Source organism: Mustela erminea, chromosome 16 (genome assembly GCF_009829155.1).
Source record: "Mustela erminea isolate mMusErm1 chromosome 16, mMusErm1.Pri, whole genome shotgun sequence".
In the NCBI taxonomy this organism is placed as follows: domain Eukaryota; kingdom Metazoa; phylum Chordata; class Mammalia; order Carnivora; family Mustelidae; genus Mustela; species Mustela erminea.
The window spans coordinates 44,698,707-44,724,647 of NC_045629.1; the positions used below are offsets into that span (position 1 = coordinate 44,698,707).

Below are 25,941 nucleotides of genomic sequence, written 5' to 3' on the forward strand. Positions count from 1 at the left end.
ACTGCACATACAAATTAATCTAGAAGGACCCAAGATTCTGCATTTCTAACAAGATTCCAAGTGAGGCTGTTGCTTTAAGTAGGAAGGTAGTGGTGTACTCTTAATCTTCAGGTAAGAAATACTGGTTATCTTTTATCGACATTTTTTATAAATGGGTAAATCTGTCTACACTCCTTTCTGAATAGAGTCTTGATTGAAGTAAAGAAGAGAGAATATAGAAACAGGATCATTTTATCTCAGGAGAGGGATCTCAGGAAAAGCTTCAGTGTAGCCACACAGCAGCTTGAGACCACTGAATTTTCTGAGGATGGCTTTATAGAAGGAAGCCAGCCACCAGAAGAGACACCCAGAGGGCCCTGTAGAAATGAAATGAAACAAATAAAAGAAAAATATCTCTTCTCCAAACTAGTTCCAGTCTGGATTATGACTGAGGACACACATTAAGGCACAATTGTAACCAAGATAGTATCTTGTGGCATGCTAAATGTATGTAATGTACTTAGTATATTGCCTAGTGTCTTTGCTTAGAGCTGCCATAAAAATATCAGAGACTGGGGACTTAAATAACAGAAATTTGTTTTTCACTGTCTGGAGGCTGAGTGGTCTAAGATCAAGATGCTGGCAAGGTAGGTCTCATGTTGGGGCCTTTTCTTTTGACTTGGAGGCAGCCACCAGTTTGTTGTATGCTCACATGTCCTCTTCTTTGTGTGTGTGTGGAAGAAGAGAGATCTCTTGCTGCCTCTGTTCCTCTTCTTAAAGTTCACCAGTCCTTACAGATTAGGACCTGACCCTTATGATGGCATTTAACTCTAATTACCTCTTTAAAGGCCCTGTCTCTGTATATAGTCAGAGTAAACCTTAGGGCTTCCAAATACGAATTTGGAGGCAGCACAATTCAGTCCATGAAACCTAATATGCAGTAGGTGATCAATAAATTTCAGGGAGACAAATATCTTTAAAGGCGAGGACTGTGCCTCATGCATCTTCACATTACCATATGGTGGCACATAATAGGTATTTAATAAATATTTGACACATAAATGAATAGCATCCTGGGAAGTTTGGTGGGCCCAAAACAGAGATAGGACATTGTGTAGTTGGAATGCTCAATACCTGTACCTACAAAGCTGAGAGCAACCTTTATGGAGCACGGTATGTAACAATTTCTGGCTGGTCACACTTACACTTAGTAGTAGTCCACCAAGGTCATCTTTAGTAGGAACGGCCATCGATAATCATCTCCTAGAGTGGGTTTCCTCCCATTTACTTTTACTGGTTATCTGTGACATGTTCCTTTGGGTCCTTAGCAATGTATCATCTTTGAAAATGTTTTCAATAAGTGAAAATAAAAACCTGCTTATTGGTTGGCTGGTTCTTGGTAGAAATTGAACCAGTGTAAAACATATTATTTTCTTTCCTTCCTTCCAGCCCCTGAATCATGCAGGATGCAATGACATAGTATTTCATTTGCATGGAGAGTACTCTTGAATACTATCTTTTGGTAAACATGCCCAAGAATCCTCCTGGGCCACACAAGCAGCCAGGATTTAAATTTTTATACCAGTTGAACCTAATCTCTGGAATAGCTCTGGAAAAATGCCTTCCTTTTCTTCCTCTTAGGAGACTGAGCACCATTTAACTATTGCCCCTTTGCTGATTCATCAGGAAAGGTTATAGACTCCTACCCACCCACAAATACTTCCGCTGAGTTTAGAAATCTGAAGGAGTGGCTGTCGTGTCCACACCTTCTCCAAAGGAGAAGACTCAAAGTTTAGGAAATGATTCTGCTTTTTGTGAGAGAAGGGAATAGGAATGGGGAGAATTCCATGTATTTTTTTCCCTCCTAACTACCAAAGGAGGCTCTTTCCCAAACTGTCTCTCCAGATTTATTTATTAGTATAACAGGCTTTTAGTTAGACAGAATAATTTGGGGGGCAAGGGAAGTAGGATTTTCAGATTACGTGTACCATACCAGCAGAACTTCAGAAACTTGGAGGGAGTGTTGAGGGTTAGAGCAAACAGAGTGTTGCCATAATTTTAGTTTGCCAAGACATGAAAACATTTACAATAACTAACATCTGCTACAATTAGCACTTCATAAGAGAAAGGGCATTTTAACATAATAAAGTGGACAGTTCTTTATAAGAAATAAGAGTTGGCAAACATACTGTACAGGCATGTGCATATGTATACATACACATATGCAGATGCCCACTCATGAACATCATCCTTATTTTTCATTTTTTGGTGAGCTTGTTAGGATTTAATCTTGGACAGCACTGACCAGGGCTATGTAATTTCTAAGGTTGCTTGAAATCTAAGAATCTACAATTCATTGAGTAATCCTAATATCAAATCACGCTTCTTCTAGTACCCCTCATGAATACGTTGGGCAGGAGAGTCTTGACATACAGAACTAAAATGCACAGACATAACTAAGCATGGCACAAAGAAGTAAAAATGGAAAACATGTAAGGAAATTGCATTGATCCACTGGTATGCCTCATCCTGGGCCTAGGTCTTTATTTTTGCCAAGACACAGATTCATTCACTCAACAAAGCATATAATTGACCATTTTCAAGGTCCAATGGATGTGCAATTTCATAAAAGTTGCTTCAAGTTAAAAGCTTTCCTCAAGACTGTAATATGGCCAGAACCAGAACAAGTTTCATCTAATATAATTTGATGAGAAATTTATAAATATGATTATTATAACAATAAATGTTTGGAAATATACCTTTCTACATTCTACCTATAAAAGTAGAAATATACCTTTCCTACTTAAGGTATTTAAAACTCATTGCATCTGATCTGGCTTCCCTTCAAACTCTTTCTAGATGCTTTTTCTTTACTTCATTTATAGAGATACATTACTACCTTTTTCCCAGTGACCCTAATCTGATATCTATATACCGTCTGCAAAAACGTCATTGTTAACATTCTCTTCCTTAGCGAGATAGTGATGCTGACTAAATTCAGGCATTCTCCTGAATGCCTGAATTCTCCTGCTGCATTATCATCCATAGTTAGTTTCTTAATTAGTCTTTGCCATGAAATACCAGGAATCATATTGTGGTTCTCCCTGGAAGAACTCTTGAAATCTTCCTGCTCTGTTTTTGTCCTTGGACATAACATTCTTGAGCTTATTGTCACAGCTATTTAGTGAGGTTTCTGGTAATGGACATTTCCTGTGCATGGAATGTGTGTTAAATGACCAGCTGGCTTGGGAGTACAAGAGCTCAAAATCTCATCTGAACCAAGTTGTGAAGTTATTACCCGTTTGCATGGGAGATTTCGCTATGGAAGTTTTATAACTATTCCAATTCCACATGGTCAGATTTTCCTGACCAGTCCAGTCCTTTTAGAGATTGAATATTGCATTGAAGATGTTAATGAGAGGAAGGTACAAGGAGAAGACTCATGCCAGTTTGCCCTGGATTAGGAGGTGTTGGCAGCTAATGTAGTGATATGATGAAAGGATGTGGAAAATGAAGGCCCAACATTGAATGATGATGTGGTTTATATTCATAGCAATCAATGAAGTTGAGTTAAATTCTTCTGATCAATAGTCATGGAGTCACTGACTTGAAAGAGATTCCCAAAGAGCTCTATAGAAGGATGTTTGCAGAAGTTCTTAGAATGCATTGAGAATTTTGAGCAATTGTGGGCCAAGGAGCTTTGTCAAAAAGAACCAGAGAATTTCGGTGTCTCCTTCCAACAGCACATCACCCCAAAAGCAATATGTGAAAAAGTGGGTATATGGGTTGGAATAAGGTAAAGAAAGGAATTTCAAGGTAAGACAGAAGAGTGAGGACTCGAGTCTATTAGAGAATTAAGTAAGGTTCCAAAAGTAAGAGTAGTTGGAGAAGTTAGGAGTTTTAAAGAATAGTTTCTAGTGTCTTAAAACAATAAAGGACCAAAGATCAGAGAATAACATTTTTGGTGATCAAAATAGGAAAAGATGTGCTTATTTAAAACTATAAAAGGAGAAAACTATGTCCTATGTGTAAAAATAAAGATGAGATGAAAGACCATTGACAAAGCTTTATTTGATAGGAAATGCAGTGGAAAGATGGCAGCATATGGGTTTAGCATTTCAGAGTGTACAAGGCATTTATTCATATATTATCTTACTTGATTCACATTGTCATCCTGGGCAGCAAAAGGATAAGAAAGATTTTTCTTCAGGAAAGGAACCTGAGATTTGGAGAAATGAAGTAACCTTTCTCAGGGTCATGAGGCTAGCAGGTGGTTGGCTAGTAATTTCATTTTTCTGAATCGAAGGCTCTTGTGCATTCCTCTCTGCCATACTGGAAATCTGGAACTTTATTTTTCTGTTTCAGTTCTATTCTTTTTCATCTGAGTGGATGTGAAATATTCTACACCAGAGGTAGACAGATTTTTTCTGTAAAGAGCAGGATAGTAAATATGTTAGGCTTTGTGAGTCAATATGTTACCTGTTCTAAACACTCAATATAACTTTATAGTCTAAGGTAACCATAGACAGTATGTATAATGAATGGATGTGGCTGTGTTCCAGTAAGACTTTGTTTGCAAAAACATGTGGTAGGCTGGATTTGCATTATGAGTTATAGTTTGTTGACCCCTGTTCTTTACCATAAAATCCTATGAATCTTCTTGTTATCCTTATGTAAGAACTCCTAAAACCCTTCCACTCTGTCTTTTATGTATAACTTTCCCACCTAGACAATTTTGGCTTCTTTAGGTCAAGGATCACATTTGGCTTACCAGGTACTCATAATTCTTAGTGGTGTCTAGTACACACAGGGTGTTTGAAAATTCTTTGTTGAATGAAGTTTTTCTATATTAGATGCACACATTTTCCCCTTCTCTTCTGCATCTGTTATTCCTGTCCAAACACTTTTTTCTTCATTTGGCATATTTTGTTTTGCAAAGATGGCTAGAACAATAACTCCAGTCCTACATGCTTTTCTCATAATGTAATGTCGACACTTTCCCATCAAGAGTAGGGAGCCTATGTTCCCTCCTCTTGTATGTGGATGGGCTTCTGACAACAACAGTAATGATGTTATGTAATTTCTGAGGCTAGATCCTAAAAGGGAATATAGCTTTCATGTGGCTCTCTTGCAACCTTGAGCTACCATTTAAATAGTCTGACCTGAAACTTCCATGCTGTGAAGAAGACTGGTTTAACTCACATGGAATGATCTCAGGGAGAGGACGTGAGACTACCTGGAGAAATAGAGTTGTTTGGCCAGTCCTCACCTACTTTAATTTCTCTCACCCCCACCCCACTTATTCCAGCTCCATACCATGGCATGAGAGACCCAGAAGACCAGGCAATCTCTTCCTGAATTCTTGACCTGCAGAAACAGTGAGAAATAATAGGAAAATTGCTGTGTTAACCCACTGAATTGTTTGCAACAATGCATAACTGGAGTACCTCTCTCCTCCCTTTCACTCTTCTTTTTTTAAGAAGGTGGTGTCCATAGCAGTTAAAGATGATGACTTCAGGTTGTCTTTGTTTCAGTCTCAACTTTCATACTTTCTAACTATGGGGCATTTTGAAATTTGCTTAACCTCAGCGTCTCCATTTCCCTATCTGTAAAATGGAGCTAATGAAGATAGTATTTTTCATCTCAGAACATCATCCATGCTGGCAGATGTGTATTGGTACCACAGTATACATTATATTTGCTTTAATATAACACTGATGAAGTTGATCATTTTTCAAGTGTTTATTGGCTATTTGAATACCTTGTGAAAAGTAACTGAATCTCTTTTTTTAAAACTTATTTATTTATTTATTTGACAGACAGAGATCACAAGTAGGCAGAGAGGCAAGCAGACAGAGAGGAAGGGAAGCAGGCTCCCTGCTGAGCAGAGAACCCAATGCGGGGCTTGATCCCAGGACCCTGGGACCACAACCCGTGCCAAAGGCAGAGGCCTCAATCCACTGAGCCACCCAGGCGCCCCTGTCTTGTCCATTTTTATGTTGGGATATCTATTTTCTTACGATGAGTAGGTACTCTTATATTCTAGATATGTGCCTTTTGTCAATTGCATGTGTCACGAATATGTTCTGTGGGTTGCCTTTTCAATTCTAAATATGTACCAAAATTGTTATTTTAATGTTGTCAAATGTATCAAGTTTTGTCCTTTTTTTTTTTAAAGTTACTGTCCTTATGGTTAGAACTTTTTCTATCTTTTTAAAGAAATCCTTTTCTATATTGAATTTATGAATAAATTCTATTTATAGTCTTGATTAGTTGTTTTATCTTTCAAAATTAGGTATATAATCTACCTGAACATTCATTTTTATGTGTGGTGTGAGATGAAGATTAATTTCATTTTTTTCTCTATGGTTTTTCAATTGAACCAACACTCTTACTGAGGGGACTATTGTTTCCCCACTGCTTTGCAGTGTCATTTTGATCTTGAATCAAGTATCTTCACATTCATGGATGTGTTTTGAGTCCAAGTAGTCATCTTTCTTCACCTAACCACTGAAAGCACTTTATAACAAGTCTTACCATGTTTTCCCATTCTCTTCTAGCATCACTTGTCTTCACAGCAAAGTGACATTTCTGGAGGGGTATTTTAAATTTTATTTATTTATTTTATATTCTTCTCTGTTGTCTTTTTGTATTTGAAACTATACCATACTATATTAATGACTGTAACTATATAGTGAGTCTTGGTTCAATAAATTAAGTCCTACTTCTTTAAAAAAATTTTTTTTACTGTCCCTTTCTTCTCCTTTCCTTCTTTTTCTTCTTAAGCAATGCAAGATCCTTAGAACACCTTAACTCTATTTCCTCCAGATTATTGTAGTATAGTGGGTATATTTTAATTATATATACACTGTATGCTCCATGAGATATTGCTATTAGTATTTAACACTATAAATATTGATTTGAATTTATTGTAACATTTCCACTTACACTATAGATATTCATTTGAATTTATTGTAGTTTTCATTGCTCTGTGTAAATTATTACATTTCTGAGCTTATTTCTGCAACTATTTTCTTTTTTCCTGAAGAATACCTTTTAGCATTTTTTAAAATGTTTTTCAGCTGGTAACAAATTATCTCTATATTTGTTTGTTGTAAATGTCTTTATTTTTCCTTCATTTTTGGATTTTACATGCATGAAATTCAACCATATCATTTTATATAGCAGAAGTTTATTCAGTTTCATTGTTTTGTAGTGTTCAATGTACGAGTATACCATCATTTATTTATCTAATCCACTAATAATGGATATTTGGTTTATTTCTGGTTTTGGACTATTATGAGGGATACTGCTCTGAATATCATCTATGAACATCTGTGCATGCACACTTGTTTCCATTTATGTTGGTTCCATTTATGTAGAATAAGAGTAAGTGTAAATCATGTAAATCTAAAATAGCAGCTATTTTCTATTCATATTTTCAAAGTATTCTATTGTCTTCTAGATTTCTTGCATCTGTTGAGAAGTCAGCTGTTAGTCTTATTGTTCCGTGTGTGTAGAAACCATCCTTATTTTTTATTTTCTTTTTAAAACTTTTATTATATTTAAACCCAATTAATTAACATATAGTGTATTGCTAGTTTCAGAGATAGAGTTCAGTTATTTATCCACTGCATGTAACACCCAGTGCTAATTACATCACATACACTGCTTATGATCATCAACCAGTTACCCCTTTCTCCCCACCAACCTCCCCCCAGCAACCCTCGTTTATTTCTTATAGTTAAGAGTCTCATGGTTTGTCTCCCTCTCTGATTTTGTCTTATTTTATTTTTCCCTTCCTTCCTCTATGATCCTGTTTGTTTCTTAATTTCCATATACAAGTGAAATCATATGATAATTATCCTTCTCTAATTGACTTATTTTGCTTAGAATAATACTCTAGTTCCATCCACATTTTTGAAAATGATAAAATTTCATTTTTTTAAAGATTTTATTTGTTTATTTGACAGAGATTATAAGTAGCAGAGAGGCAGGGAAAGAGAGAGGGGGAAGCAGGCTCCCTGCGGAGCAGAGAGCTTGATGTGGGGCTTGATCCCAGACCCTGGGATCATGACCTGAGCCAAAGACAGAGGCTTTAACCCACTGAGCCACCCATGCCCCAAAATTTCACTTTTTGATGGCTGAATATTCCTCTGTGTGTGTGTGTGTGTGTGTGTGTATCTCATATATTAATCCATTCATCTTTCAACATTTCTCCAAAGAAGACATACAAATGGCCAACAAACACATGAAAAAATGCTCAACATCACCCAGCATCAGGGAAATACAAGTTATTGTTCCTTTTTTAGTTCTGAGTGGGAAAACTGATCCTAAGCAACCTAATCACTGTAGGCCAAAAGGGGAACCAAAACAACCTTTAAAGCACAAAATCAGTTCTTATCACGTAATGCTTAAAATGCTCAGTGGCTTCTCCATTGCTCTTAGGTATAACCCAAATCCTTTATCCTCATTAGGAGATCCTATTCCATCTGGCTGCTGTATAACTCTCTGAACATTTTTCTCTGCATCCTCCTTCTCACTTAATAGATTCTAGTCACATTAACTTATCTTTCAAAACAGTAAGCTCATTTTCATCATTGATGTCCCCTTTATATCATTCACGTCTCAGCCCAATACCTTCCCTGAAGAGCTAAGCTAAAGTACTTTTTCCCATTCATTTTTATTACATCACCCTGTTTGATGTTCTTATAACATGAAACACTATTTTTTTGAAGATTTTATTTATTTAGTAGAGAGAGAGAGTGAATAAGAGGGAGAGAAAGGGAGAGAACACCAGCAGGGGGAAGGCAGGGAGAAGAGCAGACTTCCCACTGAGCAGGGCGCCCAATGCAAGGCTCAATCCAAGCATCCTGAGATCATTGCCTAAGCCAAAGGCTCACATTTAGCCAACTGAGCCATCCAGTTCCCCCAACATGAAACACTCTTTTATCTAACTTACTCATGTTGGTTTTCTTATATATTTCTCTCTCCTCCTCCACAAACCAAGTATAAGTTCCACAAGAGCAGAAGACTTATTTTTTATTCATTGCTGTATTCCCAGGCTGAGATCAATAACCAAAATATAGTGACTGATCAATAAGTATCATAGAATCATAGAAAATTGGAACAATCATTTCCAGAAATGTTTTAGGAGGCTGATAATAAGAAACTAGAGCAGTGAACCTGACCAAAAATGATTTTAAAAAACTTTTATATGATTAATAATTCTGATTTTACAAAGCACTTTCATATATATTAATAGGTCACATTTGTTTCTGATAAAAAAAAAAAAGAGGGTAGGACCCAGAATACAGCAGTGTAATTGTTAAAAAAGAAACTGAACACTTTTTTCCTGAATTTTGATAAATTTTAACTATATGTTTCATCCCTAGTGGATTATCTCCATTTTTAGTTGAATAAAGACTCTAGAAATTATACTCTGATTTAACATTTTTGAAATCATATTATTGCTTCTATTATACAAATCTAGTTTGTAATAGTATTGTTTTTTCCCTTCGTATTTCACCAGAGAAGATTTTAGGAAATACTTAAAAGATCCACACAGGCCTCTTAGACTTCAAATTTGCTCCACAGGAGCACACTTTCAGTTCTGGGTTTCTCTCCCAGTTTTTTTCTGCCTTCTCTCCAGTTGTGGCACAAAAAGCAATGACCTGACTCAAGGGCAGACAGAAGAAGAGGAAGCCAAGTCAAAGGGGCCTGCATGATCAAAACCCTGCATAATTTTGTTGACCACATCTAGTCTGTCAGTCTTTAGGGAGATATTTATATTTCTCCCTTTCACCCCCCTCTGTCACCAAGGAGTTTTATTTCCCTCTTAAGTGGCCTAGCCCAGAAAGGAAGTGGGAAAGTGGGAATAATCATTTAAGAAATGCAGCCAAACCACAACTACACCTTGTTCTTTTGGAGTCCTGCCTGTCCTCCTGTTTGAAGTTATGTAGGTTGTTCTATTTGTGTCTGTTCCATTTGTACCTGCTCCCCTTAGAGCTGTACTTTGTAAAGCAGCAGGAGTCTGAAACCTTAGTAAACATCTTCTTCTTAAAATGAATATATTGCTTGTGAGATCAATCCACTCCTAAGGGATACCACTGCCAGTCAATCTTCTAAACCAAATTATCCAGGCCACAGATGTTTCCTCAGTAGTATAAAGGAGCATCCCCCTACCACCACCAGTGCCACAGATTCATGTTCTTGGATTTGGCACAGTTTGTTTTATGACCCAGTATGGTCTCTATTCACAGGCAGCTTGATAATAACATAGATGATAATAGGTTGCCTTCCCTTGTTCCATAGAAATCTGACTTGCACTCTCCGATGCCAGAGCACTAACTCAGTGTTTTTAGCTTCTCCCTTTTCTGAAAACAGACCACACAATTGTAATGGGCAAAGAGAAGCCCCCCCACCCCCCAAGACTTGCTCTGGGCAAATTTCTCCTGCTACGGAATGTCTTTTCACAGCCTTCCTACTTTTCTTTTTCACTGTACAGGACTCTGTTCAGAAACACAATGTGGAGGATCAGGGTTGGGGTAAAACAGGGTAGAAAGGACAGTTTTATTATTATTCCATTTGTGACCCAATACTCTCTTTAAAAAACAGAAAATGTTAATTTTACAGAAGGGAGCTGTAGATTTGAGCCCTTTAACATGCAAATGTTCGTCCTGATTAGATTCTAACAGTTTCACTGGATCATTCTTTCTGGCACAAAATGACTTTAGTTATCACTAGAGAACTCTGATTCCTCTGTTGCTTTTCTTTCTCAAGGTGGTTTTATTGGATTGCTTTATTGTAGAGTTCCTTTAAACCCTTGAAATCCAATCACGCTTTATTTTAGATTCTTAAAAAAATGTATAAACTTGGACTTTTTCAGTAGTCTCACAGCTGAGCCAGGTTTGCTGACCCTTGTACTGGGTTTTTGTTAAACAATTGGCTGAATTGTACTGTGCACATCTGAGTAAAATGTTAGACTTGAAAGGCCATCAAGAAGATTCTGTTTCCCAAATGCCGTGGTATAGTGAAATAGTCAGATCTGAAACGTTGGAGAGGGAACTTCAGAAGAAATTGGAGACCAAGTTTTACTGCTAATTTGATACTTAGAAGGAACGTTTTAGGCCCTGACCGGGCTGCCAAAATGGAATTTTCTTCCTATATCTCAATTATTGGTTCAGTTTAACCCACAGTGTTGTTGTAAGCCAGCAAGATCCTTTTGAGGCTCCCTTTGCTTTTCTTACTTTCTTTACTCTTCTGTTTATTTCTGGACACTTTTTATCAGAATTTGCCTGATGGTAACTTGATACATTTCTGGCTCTCTACCATTATCAATCTTGATTAAAATATTAAACTCCTCATGGTCAACTGTTGATGGCAGATGACATCCATTAATTCAGTGCAATCTATGCTATTTTTCCACATGAAATGATGTTCTATAGTATAGTACAACTTCATAGTATAGCTCCATAGCTGTACTTTGGTGATGGAATACCTGAGAAAATACCATATAATGCACCTTAATTCAAAAGAATCCAACTTCTTTGCTTCTCAGGGGAAATGACTATGTATTTTTTTTTTTTTTAATTTCCCAGATCCACCATCAAGCACACTACTGGGAAAAAAGATATAACTAATAAAGTCTAATTAAATTGGTGTTCTAGCACATGTATGATATTAGCAGTGCTTATTTTTCACTTATGGGTAATTTAAGGGATTTTTAAGCATCTATCTGTAGGTAAATTGTGCCTTAAAGGTTGGAGCTGCAGAGTAACCGTCACTTGTAGAATATCTATGAGCTTTACGATTCACCAGTCTCTGCCTAGTCCTCTTATTTTATTTACATTGCTTGTCAGGCTCTTTTATGTTTCTGAGTTTGCAACTTCTACTCTAAAGGTCATCTGCTCTGTGAGACATCCCAGATTCTATCCAGATGAAATTGATATCTTTCTTATCTAAACCCAACTTCTCCCCTTACATAAACCTCTATTATTGCACTTACACTTTCTACCTTTATGACTGTGTTTCATCCCTCCTTATTCATAACTTATTTCCTATTTTCCTGGCTATAGATGAATAGTACATTCAAGAATATCATGACTTTTTTAGGGACTCAAGATCTGGGGTTGAGATGGAAGAATTAAAATGGAGATTTACAGGCCACAGAATCTGATACATTTATTAAAAGTTAATTTGAATGTTCCTAAAGTGGTCAAAGCAAAAACAATTGATTGCCTGATTCCTATATATGCCCATAAAGAAAAAGCATGTAAATTCCATAGGGAAGATAAACATCATCTCTAACAGTTGTAAGTTTCTTGAGTCCTAGGAACACATATTTTTTCTATTTTCTATTGCCCCAGAGCTCCCATCATGATGCCATCCTCTGGGTAAGGATTCAATAAGGATTTGTGGAATCTTGTCATCAGAGATTTCATTGACCTGTGGAATGGTTGGCTTGCTACCAGACCTTTGTAAACTTATGAAGGGCAGCTCATCCAACATGCCATCAATTGGTCAACTTGGAAGTTCTCAACTAACAATAGCTAATAACTGACCCATTGTGACATTTTGCCCCAAATACTCATTACTTCCCTTAATGATTGAAATGACTTTTTATTTCATTGTAGTTAATGATGTGAACTTCAACTCAAATTTGTCTCCCATCCCTTTAGTCTTTATTTTTTCCTAGTCATAACTTCTCATAACTTCTATAAATTTTTTAAATAGTTTAGTCACAGATATGCACATTAATTGACAAAGGGTGATTGTTGTAGGATATCAAGAAGCCCTTCACATTTATTGGACTAGCTTCTTGGCTTTGTGTATTAGTTAGAGGCATGAAGAGGCCATGAAAAACCAATTACAGTGAAGACAAAGACAGAGTAATACAGACAGCCACAAACCATCCTATTTATCTAGGCTTTTTATTTCCCTGGACTATTTTCAGGGTTGTTTCTGTGAAACAGAAGAAGAGTTGGCTCAGAAACTGCAAGCGGGAGACTGCCTACCATGCTGTGTCACTGTCCCTCTGCCATTCCCTGACACATAGTAGTAATCTACCTGGCTTCTTGCCTTGGTGTCTTTGTTCACAGCTCCCAGGAATCTACCTTTGTATTCTTTCCTTCCCTTCATTCTCCACCCTGCCTGTGGTCCACTCCTCAACATCACTGCTTATTCTGGCTGCCAGTAGGTAGTGCCAATGCCAGCTTGGACTTTCTCACCTATGTGGCTGGATTCCAAAGCTTCAACACAAAACTATTCCCAGAGACTCACAGCACCTCAGCACCTGTCACAGCTTCTGTACTTGGAGTACTGGGCTGGGGGGAGAACCTCCAGGAATATAGAAGGTGCTACAGTGGAAAACTTTTTTTGCTCCTAGTTAGTCCATGAATTGTGGACTACTAAGGGGATGTGAATGAATTCTATAAATTTCTCTCTCATCTCCCCACCTCTAGCAACTACCTTTTCATTTTAAACTCAACTGTTGAATGATTCTTTTCGGATAGTTTATCATAGCCCTGTTCAGGAGGTGGCCCCTTCTGCCTACTCTGTGAAATGTAAATACCTCAACGTTTAATTCTTTAGCTTTGCTATATCAACAACACAGAGGATATAACAACCTGAAAGAACTTTATAATCAGCAAGCCTATTTACCAGAAAAGACAACATATTGAAACCCAGAGAAGTGAAGTAACTTTTTCAAAACCACACAAATGACAAAAAGCCTTTGGCGGGAATGGAGGGAAGAGGTCAAACTTCCAGCCAGAGATTCCTTTCCCTAAAGCACTAAGTTAATCATAACCTAGTAAGCAAAATATGGGAAGATATACAATTGTTATTGAGCTCTGCGTACAGATGTAAGGATCTGATGGTTGGATGTTTGAGGCTTGGAATCTTGTATCTGTGTTGACAGGATAGCCAAGTATTTAAATCTGCAGACTGTGGGGTCAGAGAGACTGTGTTTAATTTCAGCTGTCATTCGTTAGCTTGTCTATATTATTGGACAAGTTGCTTAACCTCTCTGATCTTCAGAGTGCTCATTACTCTAATGGAGTTATGGCTTTCTTGGAAAAGTGTTATGATGACATTTCTAAAGAATAAGGAATTGCTAAAGATAATAATGATTATTAAAATTATTCTACAATACTTATATAACACTTCTGTCATCCAGGAGAATGTATTTTTTAAAAGAGTTTATTTATTTGAGAGAGAGACAGAGAGAGCATGAGTGGGGGGAGGAGGGTCAGAGGGACAAGCAGACTGCCTGCTGAGTGGGGAGTCCAATATGGGGCTTGATCCCAGGACCCTGAGATCATGACTTGAGCTGAGGTGGGTGCTTAACTCACTGAGCCACCCAGACACTCCTAGGGTGATATATTATTCACCTTTATATATCCTTTCTCTCCCAACTTCTTGCTACTTCTCTTCTATTACTTTGAATATACCATCCTCTCTTTTCTTTTTCTTTTTTTTTTTTTAGGATTTATTTATTTATTTTCAAGGGGGGGCCAGAGGGAGAGGAAGAGAGAAAATCTCAAGTAGACTTTCTGCTGAGCACAGAGCCCCATGTGGCTCTTGATCTCACAACTCTGAGATCATGACCTGAGCCGAAATCAAGAGTCAGACACAACCAGGCAGGTAACCCACCACTCACTCTTTTCTATACAATATTAATTCCCTCATCTTCTCAATATCTCTGCCATTTCCCAACATGGCACCACTGTCTTGCTTACTTCTTACATCATTGTTTAACTAGAATCTTTGAAAGAGCATCATAGGAGGTTAGTGGGAGAATACACCTATTGGTAAGTAGTTTGTTAGCCATATATTATGTAGTTTTAATATTGTACTATTAAGATTCTTTTAGTGCAATAACAGCAAGCTGGACTCCAGTGGCTTACATTTCTTTATTGTATTAGTTTACTATTTCTGCTATAACAAATTCAACACAAATTTTAGTGGCTTAAACAGTCCAAATTTATTTTCATAAGGTTCTGGAGGTCAGAAGTCTGAAATGGGTCTCATTAGGCTAAAATCAAGGTATTGGCGAGGCTGTGTTTGTTTTGTAGGCTCTAGGAGAGGATTTGATTTTCTTGCCATTTTATGGCTCCTAAATGCTGTCTGTATACTTTGGCTCATGGCCAGTTCCTCTAACTTCAAAAGCAGCAATAGCAGGTCATTCTCATGTTACCATCTTATAGTTCCCTCTTTTGTGTCTCTCTTGTGATCACATCAGGCCTCCTCAGATAATCCAGATTAATCTCCCCATCACAAGGTCAGCTTAATTCCTTACTTCTATATAACCTAACATAGTCATAATTGTGGAGTTTTAGGACATGGACATCTTTGGGGACAACTATTCTATCACTCTTATATGTACCTCATGGTTTTTCTTCTTAGGTGTTGGCTCTGTTTTCAGACCTGATCTTATGATTGCAAGATGTTTTCTAGCAGCTCCTAGTATGCATCTTCATGACTTCATATCTAGCACAATACAGTGAACATCTTTGTTTTACCATTCTCAGCGAAGTATTGACCTTTACTGTGAGCAGACCTGTAAAGGACATGTGCCCAGCCATCATGGCAGCCAGTGAAAGATGTGCTGATTGGCTTAGGTTCCTGATTGGACCAGAAAGTGTGGGAAGAATGAAGCAGTCACATTGAATTGAGGAATTTGATAAGAATTTTTTTAAAAATTTTGAAAAAGGAATTATTTGTGAAGGTACAACTCTTGTGAAGATCACAGTGTTTTTGGCCAGTCAGAGCATGGGTTGTCAACATCCTTGGGCCTGAAAGTATGATAGAAGGGAGTATTTGCCAATACCTGGAGACAGGCCACATGGAGAGGGCCACTGACAGGAACTGATTCCTTTAGTGTGGAGATTGAGCCAGCCTGTGATAACCCTATAGGGAGGGAGCTGGAGAAATGAATTTCTGATGTCCCCATCCCCCCCCACCCCATCTGCTATGTTCTCAAAGCTGGAGAGGAAGAGCTTGTGGTAGAGTTCCTACTGGTTAATGTAGGAATGTGGGAATTCTCAGTAGAGTGGGAAGATAGAAGAGAGGATAAAGAGAAGACTCAGCTTAGTCACTATGCAAAAATCAGAATTGATGGAAGAAAAGGGAATAGTTGTTAGGGAGACAAATGACAACACTCGTTTACAGGTGGAAGGAAAACCTTTGAATTATATAATTTATATAGCCATTTGATTTTTTTTTTTAAGGTTTGAGTTATTATTTAAATTCCAGTTAATACAGTGTAATAGTAGTTTCAGGTGCGGAATTTAGTGATTCAACACTTATATACCACACCTCTTATATACGACTTCCATTGCTCATCACAACATGTGCCCTCCTTAATCCTCATCACCTTTTTAACCCCTCCCCCCACCTACCTCTTCTCCAGTAACCCTCAGTTTGTTCTCTGCAGTTAAGGGTCTGTTTTATGGTTTGCCTCCCTTCCTGCACCCCCCTCCATATAGCCATTTTTCCATCCCACTTATTCAACCTTGTTGATAGACTTTAATATAGAAATGTTCTTTGGCTGTCAAGTCTTTTGGTTTCCTTCATATCTTTACTGAACTTCACATATGGGATGCGAAATAGTCTTTATGGACCAAATATGTGAAGAATTTTCTAGAACAAGTTTGTCAAGAATAAAGGAAATCTCTTATATTAAATATACCAACTCCATTAAGCAACTGTTCTGTTCAAAGTGCTGTGGTAGGCATGGACTGGGGGGAGTTAGGGAAGGTTAGGGTCAGGGTTAGGGACATCAGAGCTGCTGGTATTAACACTCCAATACAAACTCTTTCATACCTTCAATGGCTTCCTTCACTTTTTTGTTGTTTGTTCGTTTCTTTCTGGATGACCTTGACCTTTCTTCTCTTCATCATTCCAGGCCCACCTCACTTTGTCTTGCACGTTAAGACTTTCTAGAATGAACATCTCCTCCCACCTCAACAGAGTGAAATAGCTCCTGAGTCTATACTCCACAGTATGGTATTCACATGAAAATAATAACACTCATCACACTGTCGTAACCTTGCTTAAGTGGCTGTCTTCTAGCTAGACTTCAAGGTCTCTAGCAATAGAGTCTGTGACTTACTCTTCTCTCAGAGAGGTACTGTAGGCCACAGAGATCTTGGAGAGCCTTCTGAGGGGATTCCTGCTGGGTATGATGGGATAAAAGTTTGTTCATAACAGAGAAATGTGATAGAAAATTTTTCAAAAATGTCAGCCAATATTGATCCTACACCATATACCTTTCTTCTCTTTGTCCTTCTGTTTGATTCAAGGAGGTTTAGACATTTCTGTGCTTATCAGCTTAGTGATGGGGTCAAGGGAAATTTTACAGACAAAAAGTAAGGGAGAGTAATGGAAGACTGCGAATCAGTTGTTATAACCTTCAGTGAGGTGAGGGATGATCAAGTGGTTAATTGAGGTCAGAAATCATGTGAAGGCAGGAGTGGGATAGCAGGATACCATCAGCCTCAGAGGAACAGTGATGTTACTTGAGAGTGAAAGAGTAACAGTTTTGAGGTAACAGTGGCTATGAAAAGAAGGTCAAACCTCATATTTCAAGCCACAGGCTCCTTGTCTACAATAACACATGAACAACTTTTTTTTTTTAATATTTTATTTATTTATTTGACAGAGAGAGATCACAAGTAGGCAGAGAGGCAGGCAGAGAGAGAGAGAGAGAGAGGAGGAAGCAGGCTCCCCGCTGAGCAGAGAGCCCGATGTGGGACTCGATCCCAGGACCCTGAGATCATGACCTGAGCCGAAGGCAGCGGCTTAACCCACTGAGCCACCCAGGCGCCCATGAACAACTTTTAACTTCTACTTGTGTTCCTATCCTCCTCTGTTCTGACAGTCACTGTGGGATATTCTTTCATCTAGATTTTCCAACAGGCTCTTAAAATTTGGCTCATCCCTTTCTCTTTTATTTTTTTCACCAGAAGTATAAACAAACACAAGACAGTGAGTGGGTTTCTCACTCTTCTATTTTTCTATTTCCTATAGTTCTTCCCACAGGAAGGAGAAAAGTAGAGAAGAAAGCAGCCTCATTCTTCCTGCTGGAAGTTCTCACCTTCCCCAACCCCCTACCCCCACCAAAGGGAAGAGAATTAAGCTATCCATACCTGGTTTCTCCTTGAGTTTTCCCTCCAACCCCCAACATAGAAAGGTGAGAGAATGTGAAGAGAGACCAAGAGCGTCACCTTAACTCAGCTCCTTCCATGTACAAGAAGAGCTCCCTCCTGCAGTGGCTGTTATAATGTGCTGCCCAGTCTGTAGGATGGAGATGCCATTCCCCCTGGTTCTGGAACTGTTGCCTGGTGAGCGACCATGGCCAATACTCCCTCTCCCCCTGCAGGAATTGTCCTGCTTTCTAGAGGAGTTGCCTTGCCCAAGGTTATGCTTCCTTTCCAGGGCCAGCTCTCACCTGGTGATGTTTGATTCACAGGACAAAGGCCTGATCCCCTTCCCTCAACTGAAGGCATCTCTGCAGAACCTCCCCAGAGTCAGAGCTCCCCATTGCACTGCATGGTGTCTTTGCTGCAACTGTATGCCAGTTTGTACTCTGTCTTTTGATGTTGCCTGTCTTCACAGTTGTTGCTGAGAACACCCAAATAGCTTTCTGCTCACAGATCTCTGTCTCAGAATCCCCCATTTCTCAGGGAATCCCTGTGATATTTTCTAGATGCAATTATCTTCTTTCTCTGTCCCTGTCTATATCTGTTTCTCTGACTCTCAGGTCAGAATTCACTCAATTCTACTCAATTCCACACTAAATGCAATCAAGATAATTTCATAGAGGAAGAAAATGTTATGAGTTCTGTTTCTCTTCTTCCTCCTCCAATATCAATAAACATCCTGATTCAAAGCCCTAGGATTTTAAAAGAAGGGGAGTTTTCTTTAATTGCATCCTTGGGTTTCTTCTGCTTCCATCTTTTTATAGATATTGGTACATAGATGTTGGGTGATAAGCATATAACAGTATTAGTGAGTACTGAAAACCATTTATCATAGTTGGATTTTAATCAACACTGAAATAGCATGCGCAGGATTTTAGCTTCTGGCATAGATATATCTGTATCCCTGATGACTACATTACCCCAAAGGAGCTTCCATTTTAATATCACGTGCTGAAGTACATGTTATACTTTAATATGTAAGATATATAACCCTAACATCCCTAAACTCTCAATCAGAGGTGTTTCATATGTTTGTCCTAAAATGATGTGAATATAGGGAAACTTGTGACCCACTATGTAGCAATTAATGCTCAACTCCTTGCATTTTTGCCACTAGCTCCTCTCAGGGTCCCACTGGTACAAGGAAATAGATAAATAGATATAGTGGGATAAATCTGACATGGAACAACATTGGTGGGCCTTTGCTATTTCCAGATGATTTAAAGTATACCCAGGATCCCAAACTCATCTATTAAATTTTTCCAGTTCCCTGGTCTTCACAATAACTAATCAAAGTGGGACTTATTCATCCAGGCAACCGGCTCTTAGAGCAATTTTAAAGAACCTCCTACACTCCTCAAAGACCTGTGAAACTGTTATTGAACCTATCAGCTGTCATGATAGTGCTTCCCCATCACTAACTACTAGGACCTTGGCTGGAACCACCCCCTTGTTCCTTTCAAAGCTGTCTTCCCTCATTATCAAGGGTGAGCCTTGCCTTTCTCTTCTTTCTCTACCTTGGCTGGCTCTGATAACTGAAAATAATAGGAATAGTGGTCAGATGCTGTCTGCTGAAACTTAGAAAACATTTCACTTAGAATAAACCCAGTTTGTTCTTTCTGTGTCTTACATTTTCTTTTCTTGTCTTGTCTTTTCCTTCTTTCTTTTTTATTTATTTATTTATTTTTTAGAGAGAGAGAGCATGAGAAAGCATAAGTAGGGGGAGTGGCAGAGGGAAAGGGAGAAGCAGACTCCCTGCCAATCAGGGAACCTAATGCAGGGCTCGATCCCAGGACCCTGAGATCATGACCTGAGCTGAAGGCAGGCACTCATCCTACTGAGCCACCCAGGTGACCCTGTCTTACATTTTCTTACTTGAATTTCTTACTTGAATCTGGTTTCTATATCTTTAAAAATGTTCTCATTCCCTTCTAGTAAGTAAGTAAGAAATTATTTGATGCTACCTCTACCTCTCAACATTCTTAAGTCTGGCCTAGAGCACAGGTACGAGTGTTACTAGGATTGGTGGAGGGTCTGCTTTGAGCCCAGATGCCAGCACTCTAATAATCATTTTTAGCAATATCATTGTTGAGGTTAATATACAGCTGTACAAATTGTTCAAATGTTGAATAAAGTCCATTTCCCGTTGGCAAATAGATGATATTCTATGTCCCTCACCCAGCCTCTATCTTCTTTACCTCCCTAGCAGCATAAACACCTCTCCCTAGACTGCCCCTCTCAACTTCCCCACAGTACAATAACTAAAGTGTTAATGCCTGGAAGAGAAGAAGGCCCCTGAGAACCTATTCCAGTGCCATTGTTTGTACCACTTGTAGTGGGTTGAATAACGTCCCCACCAAAATTCATGTCCATCTGATCCTCCAATTGGGACCTTATTTGGAAATAGAATTTTTGCAGATGTAAGTAGGATGAGTTCATACTAGAATAGGGCACACTCTAAATCCAAAAATTAGTGTCCTTGTAAGAAGGGGACACACAGAAACACACACAAGGAAGAATGCCATGTGAAGACTTAGAGACAGATATTAGAGAGATGCAGCTACAAACCAAGGAGCATCAAGGATTATTGGGAGCCACCAGATGCTAGGAAGAGGTAAGAAGGGAATTTTCTCTAAAGTTTTCAAGGGAGCATGGACTTCTACCCTCCAGAACTTTGACAGAATAAGTTTCTGTTGGTTTTTTAAAAAAGATTTATTTTATTATTTTAGAGAGGGTGGGTGGAAAGCATACAAGCAGGAGGGGCAGGGAAGGGGAGAGAAGATCTCAAGGAGACTCCATGCTGAGCATAGAGCTCAATGCTGGGCTTGATCTCCTGACCGTGAGATCCCAATCTGAGCCTAAACCAAGAGTCAGATGCTCAACTGACTGCTTTGCCCAGGTGCCCCTAAGTTTCTGTTGGTTTAACCCACCAAGTTTGTGATGATTTATTATGGCAGCCATAAGAAACTAATTTAGCACTCTGATTAATACCTGTACATTTTAATTATGAAATAATACAAATTTCAACACAGATTGTATGTCCTTGTCAACATTTCAAGATATCAGTGTTTTTACTCTTTTGTCCTTTTAGCAATAGGATCAGTAGACCAACAAATTGCCTTTGATTTACTACTTTGCTGGTATATCTAGCCTAGAACTGGACATTTTAAGTCATTTTAATTAGAATTACCTTATTTCAGTCCCATCACACCAGGAAGAATTCCCATGAGTAGAATGGATTGATTTCTATCCTGTTGTATTGTTCTTCTAGCAATCTAATACCTAATGTGCAGAGATGAGAGAGAAGTATTTGGCTGTAGGCTGTGGGTGCTACCAAGCTCATGGTAAAATGCACATCGCACAGATTCTCAGATTTCTAACTTGATGAGCCCCAACTGTAAGGCAGCTGGTTCTTTACTGTCCTGGCCCTTGAGCTGGCTCTGCTTAGGACCTGACTGGGTCCTGAAGACTTCTTTTTCCCCAACACCATTTTACTTTGCCAGTTTTGAAAGACATCCTAGGAAATTACAAGGGAGTAATTTCTTCAGATGTGAATTTCCATCACCTCTGTTTGATGATTACCAGGAAAGTTTTAGATCTAGTCAAAGTGCAGTCCTTTGCAAGTACCCATGCAAGGATTAGCTACCCTAGACCCTACAACAGACAGAACACTCATTGCAGTGAGGGCTGGGTTGGCCTAGATACTAACCCAGCTCCCACATGGCTCCTGGCTGCTCTAGCAAGCATTCCACCCAGGCCTTTGTTAACATAGTCCTTGTTCCTGGCAAACAGTCCACCCACCTTTCTGTTCTTTTTACCTCCTTGTCTGTTTCAGCCCCTACCCTTCATTTCATCTGGGGCATCTTTGTCTGATGGGCAGTAAGCACTCTGCACTCTCTCTTTTTCTCTCTCTCTCCTGATGTTTCTCTCAAACATTTTATTTGTCCACAGAAAACTTATTGTTTCTCCAAGGGCTGAGGCTTTTGCAAAGAGTTCCAGGAAGAATCCTTTTGCTTGCTTATTTTCCCATGATTTCACAGGACCAGAATGGCGTAGCTGCTGTGCAGGGAGAAGATAAAGAAGAAAATTTGTTTTATATCCATTATATTTTCAAAAATACTATCCTACCACATTGAAAGTGTTCTAAAAAATCTTTAACAATTAACCCACAATCTTCAAATATGACTTCCCAGACCCATGAAACCCCTTCCAGACAGATGTATGAGTGACCTATGGACTGTATAGACTGAAATCCTGTATACTGTGATGAGCTTCTAGATGTGGCCTCTTCATGGGCAAATGTGGCATCTGTTTCATTAATTTGGGACAACACCCAGTACATGTGGGTTCTTAAAAATGCCTCCTGGTGTCTCTGGATTCCCTAGGCCTGGGTCCACAGCCCTGTGTATCTGGGGCAGAGATCTGTTTCGTTTTCTTATGAAAGATAAATAATATTTTGGGGTCAGCCACAGCATCTGAGCAGACTGGGAATGTCAATAGGAAATAAAGATGAGAGATACCTGGCTCACAACTTTTAAGAAGGGAAAATCTCAGTTGCTGTGACAATTTCATCTCTTTACCCCAAACCAGTGTACAATTAGCATCTTATTCCCAGATTCTAATATGAGACACCTATCAATGAGCCTCCAGGGATATTGCTCTCCTTCTCTTCTCCAAGTGGGAGGTGGGGTGTCTCTGGTACACAGATTATGGAGTCATTACAAATGGTTACATGGCCTTGGAGCTGTGTAAGGCTTTCAGCACTCTTCCCAACCTTATCTTCTCTTGCTTCCTCCTCACTGTAGCTATTACCTTACTTTTCTGTTTGGATCAAACAGCAGCAGTCTTTCCTCTTGGCTTCCTGGATCTATTCCTATTAACCCATGTCAGCAGCTGAAATTCATGTAAGCATAAAGTCCAGCCCAGTGGAGACAATGATCCCAGCTTGATGCAGGCCCCATGTGGCTGGTTATCCCACACACACAAGTCCTGTCCTAGACTCCAGGGGGAACTGCTGAAACTCTGCAGTTTACAGCAGCTTGCAGGATGGAAAAAGGTTTATAGAACCATCTTCTGTAACCTCTTCTGAATTGATCTGGTATTTTGGGAAACATTATTTTTGCCTGACAAAACAATGCATGAATGTAAAAGATGAGATCACACTTTGGTCCTCTGTTACTAGGTCATTCTGTCCTGGCTTTACATGTCAAGTCTTTTCTATTCAACTCTCTCATCTCATTTTACTATCAGGGAAAATTTGTATTTATAAAAATTTTATAAAAATTTTATAAATTTTATAAATATAAATATAAATTTATATTTAAAAATTCCAGTCTCGGGGGGAGTCAAGATGGCAGAGAAGTAGCAGGCTGAGACTACATCAGGTAGCAGGAGATCAGCTAGATAGCTTATCTAAACATTGCAAACACCTACAAATCCAACAGGAGATCGAAGAGAAGAAGAACAGCAATTCTAGAAACAGAAAATCAACCACTTTCTGAAAGGTAGGACTGGCAGAGAAGTGAATCCAAAGCACCAGGAAGATAGACTGCGGGGGAGGGGCCGGCTCCTGGCAAGCAGCGGAGCAACGGAACACAAAATCAGGACTTTTAAAAGTCTGTTCCGCTGAGGGACATTGCTCCAGAGGCTAAATCAGGGTGAAACCCATGCATGGCCTCAGGTCCCACCAAGTCACAGAAGGATCATGGGTGTCTGAGTGTCTCAGAGCTTGCAGGTATTAGAACGGGGAAGCCGGCTACAGAGACAGAGCCAAGGAGTGAGCTCTCAGCTCGGAGTTACCTTGAACCAGTTGCAGGCTCGGTGAGCTCGGAGTGTGGCCGGAGGCCAGGGAGATGGGAGTTATTGGGCGCTATTCTCTGAAGGTGCACCGAAGAGTGGGGCCCCAAGCTCTTGGCTCCTCCAGGCCAGAGACTGGGAGGCCGCCATTTTCATTACCGTCCTCTGGACCTCTATGGGAAGCATTCAGGGAACAGAAGCTCCTGAAAGCAAACCCGAGCTGATTACTCAGTCCAGCCCCTGGTAAGGGCAGTGCAATTCCGCCTGGGGCAAAGACACTTGAGAATCACTACAACAGGCCCCTCTTCCAGAAGATCAACAAGAAATCCAGCCAGGACCAAGTTCACCTACCAAGGAGTGCAGATTAAATACCAAGGAGAGCAATGGAATTCCAGAGAAGAAAGAAAAGCACAGGCTCATGGCTTTCTTCCCATGATTCTTTAGTCTTGCAGTTAATTTTTTTTTCAATTTTTTTCCTCTTCTGCTAAATTTTTTTTAAGTTTTTAAACTAGTTTATCTAATATATATATATTTTTTCTTTTTTATATTTTTTCTTTATTCGTTTTCTTTTTTTAATTGTTTCTTTTTCTTTTCTTTTCTTTTTTTTTTTTCTGAACCTCTTTTTATCCCCTTTATCCAGCCCTACAATTTGGGATCTCTTCTGATTTGGTTAAAGCGTATTTTCCTGGGGTCTTTGCCACCCTTTTAGTATTTTACTTGCTCCTTCATATACTCTTATCTGGACAAAATGACAAGGCAGAAAAATTCACCACCAAAAAAAAAAAAAAAAAAAAAAAAAAGAACAAGAGGCAGTACCCAAGGCTAGGGATCTAATCAATACAGACATTGGTAATATGTCAGATGTAGAGTTCAGAATGATGATTCTCAAGGTTCTAGCCGGGCTCGAAAAAGGCATGGAAGATATTTGAGAAATGCTCTCGGGGGATATAAAAGCCCTTCGTGGAGAAATAAAAGAACTAAAATATAACCAACTTGAAATCAAAAAAGCTATTAATGAGGTGCAATCAAAAATGGAGGCTCTCACTGCTAGGATAAATGAGACAGAAGAAAGAATGAGTGATATAGAAGACCAAATGACAGAGAATAAAGAAGCTGAGCAAAAGAGGGACAAAAAGCTACTGGCCCACAAGGGGAGAATTCGAGAGATAAGTGACACCATAACATGAAACAACATTAGAATAATTGGGATTCCAGAAGAAGAAGAGAGAGGGGAGCAGAAGGCATACTGAAGAGAATTATTGTAGAGAATTTCCCTAATATGGCAAAAGGAACAAGCATCAAAATCCAGGAGGTACAGAGAACCCCCCTCAAAATCAACAAGAAAAGTCCACACCCTGTCACCTAATAGTAAATCTTACAAGTCTTATAGGCAAAGAGAAAATCCTGAAAGCAGCCCGGGACAAGAAGTCTGTAACATACAATGGTAAAGATATTAGATTGGCAGCAGACTTATCCACAGAGACCTGGCAGGCCAGAAAGAGCTGGCATGGTATATTCAGAGAACTAAATGAGAAAAACATGCAGCCAAGAATACTATATCCAGCTAGTCTATCATTGAAAATAGAAGGAGAGATAAAAAGCTTCCAGGACAAACAAAAACTGAAAGAATTTGCAAACACCAAATATTTGTAGAATATTTCTACAGGAAATATTGAAAGGGGTCCTCTAAGCAAAGAGAGAGCCTAAAAGTAGCAGATCAGAAAGGAACAGAAACAATATACAGTAACAGTCACCTTACAGGCAATACAATGGCACTAAATTCATATCTCTCAATAGTTACCCTGAATGTTAATGGGCTAAATGCCCCAATCAAAAGACACAGGGTATCAGAATGGATAAAAAAACAAAACCCATCAATATGTTGCCTAAAAGAAACTCATTTTAGAGCCGAAGACACCTAGATTTAAAGTGAGGGGGTCGAAAACAATTTACCATGCTA

General features: G+C 39.0%; 1 long non-coding RNA gene across 1 annotated transcript in view; it reads left to right on the forward strand.

Annotated features, from left to right (window-relative positions):
• The first annotated feature begins 3,705 nt into the window (after positions 1–3,705).
• LOC116575364 overlaps positions 3,706–25,941 on the forward strand; it is an 87,544-nt gene continuing 65,308 nt past the window's right edge. Inside the window, exons 1-2 of the long non-coding RNA XR_004279734.1 lie at positions 3,706–3,795; positions 5,288–5,357. This is a non-coding gene — a long non-coding RNA (uncharacterized LOC116575364). The remainder of the gene's footprint in view (positions 3,796–5,287; positions 5,358–25,941) is intronic.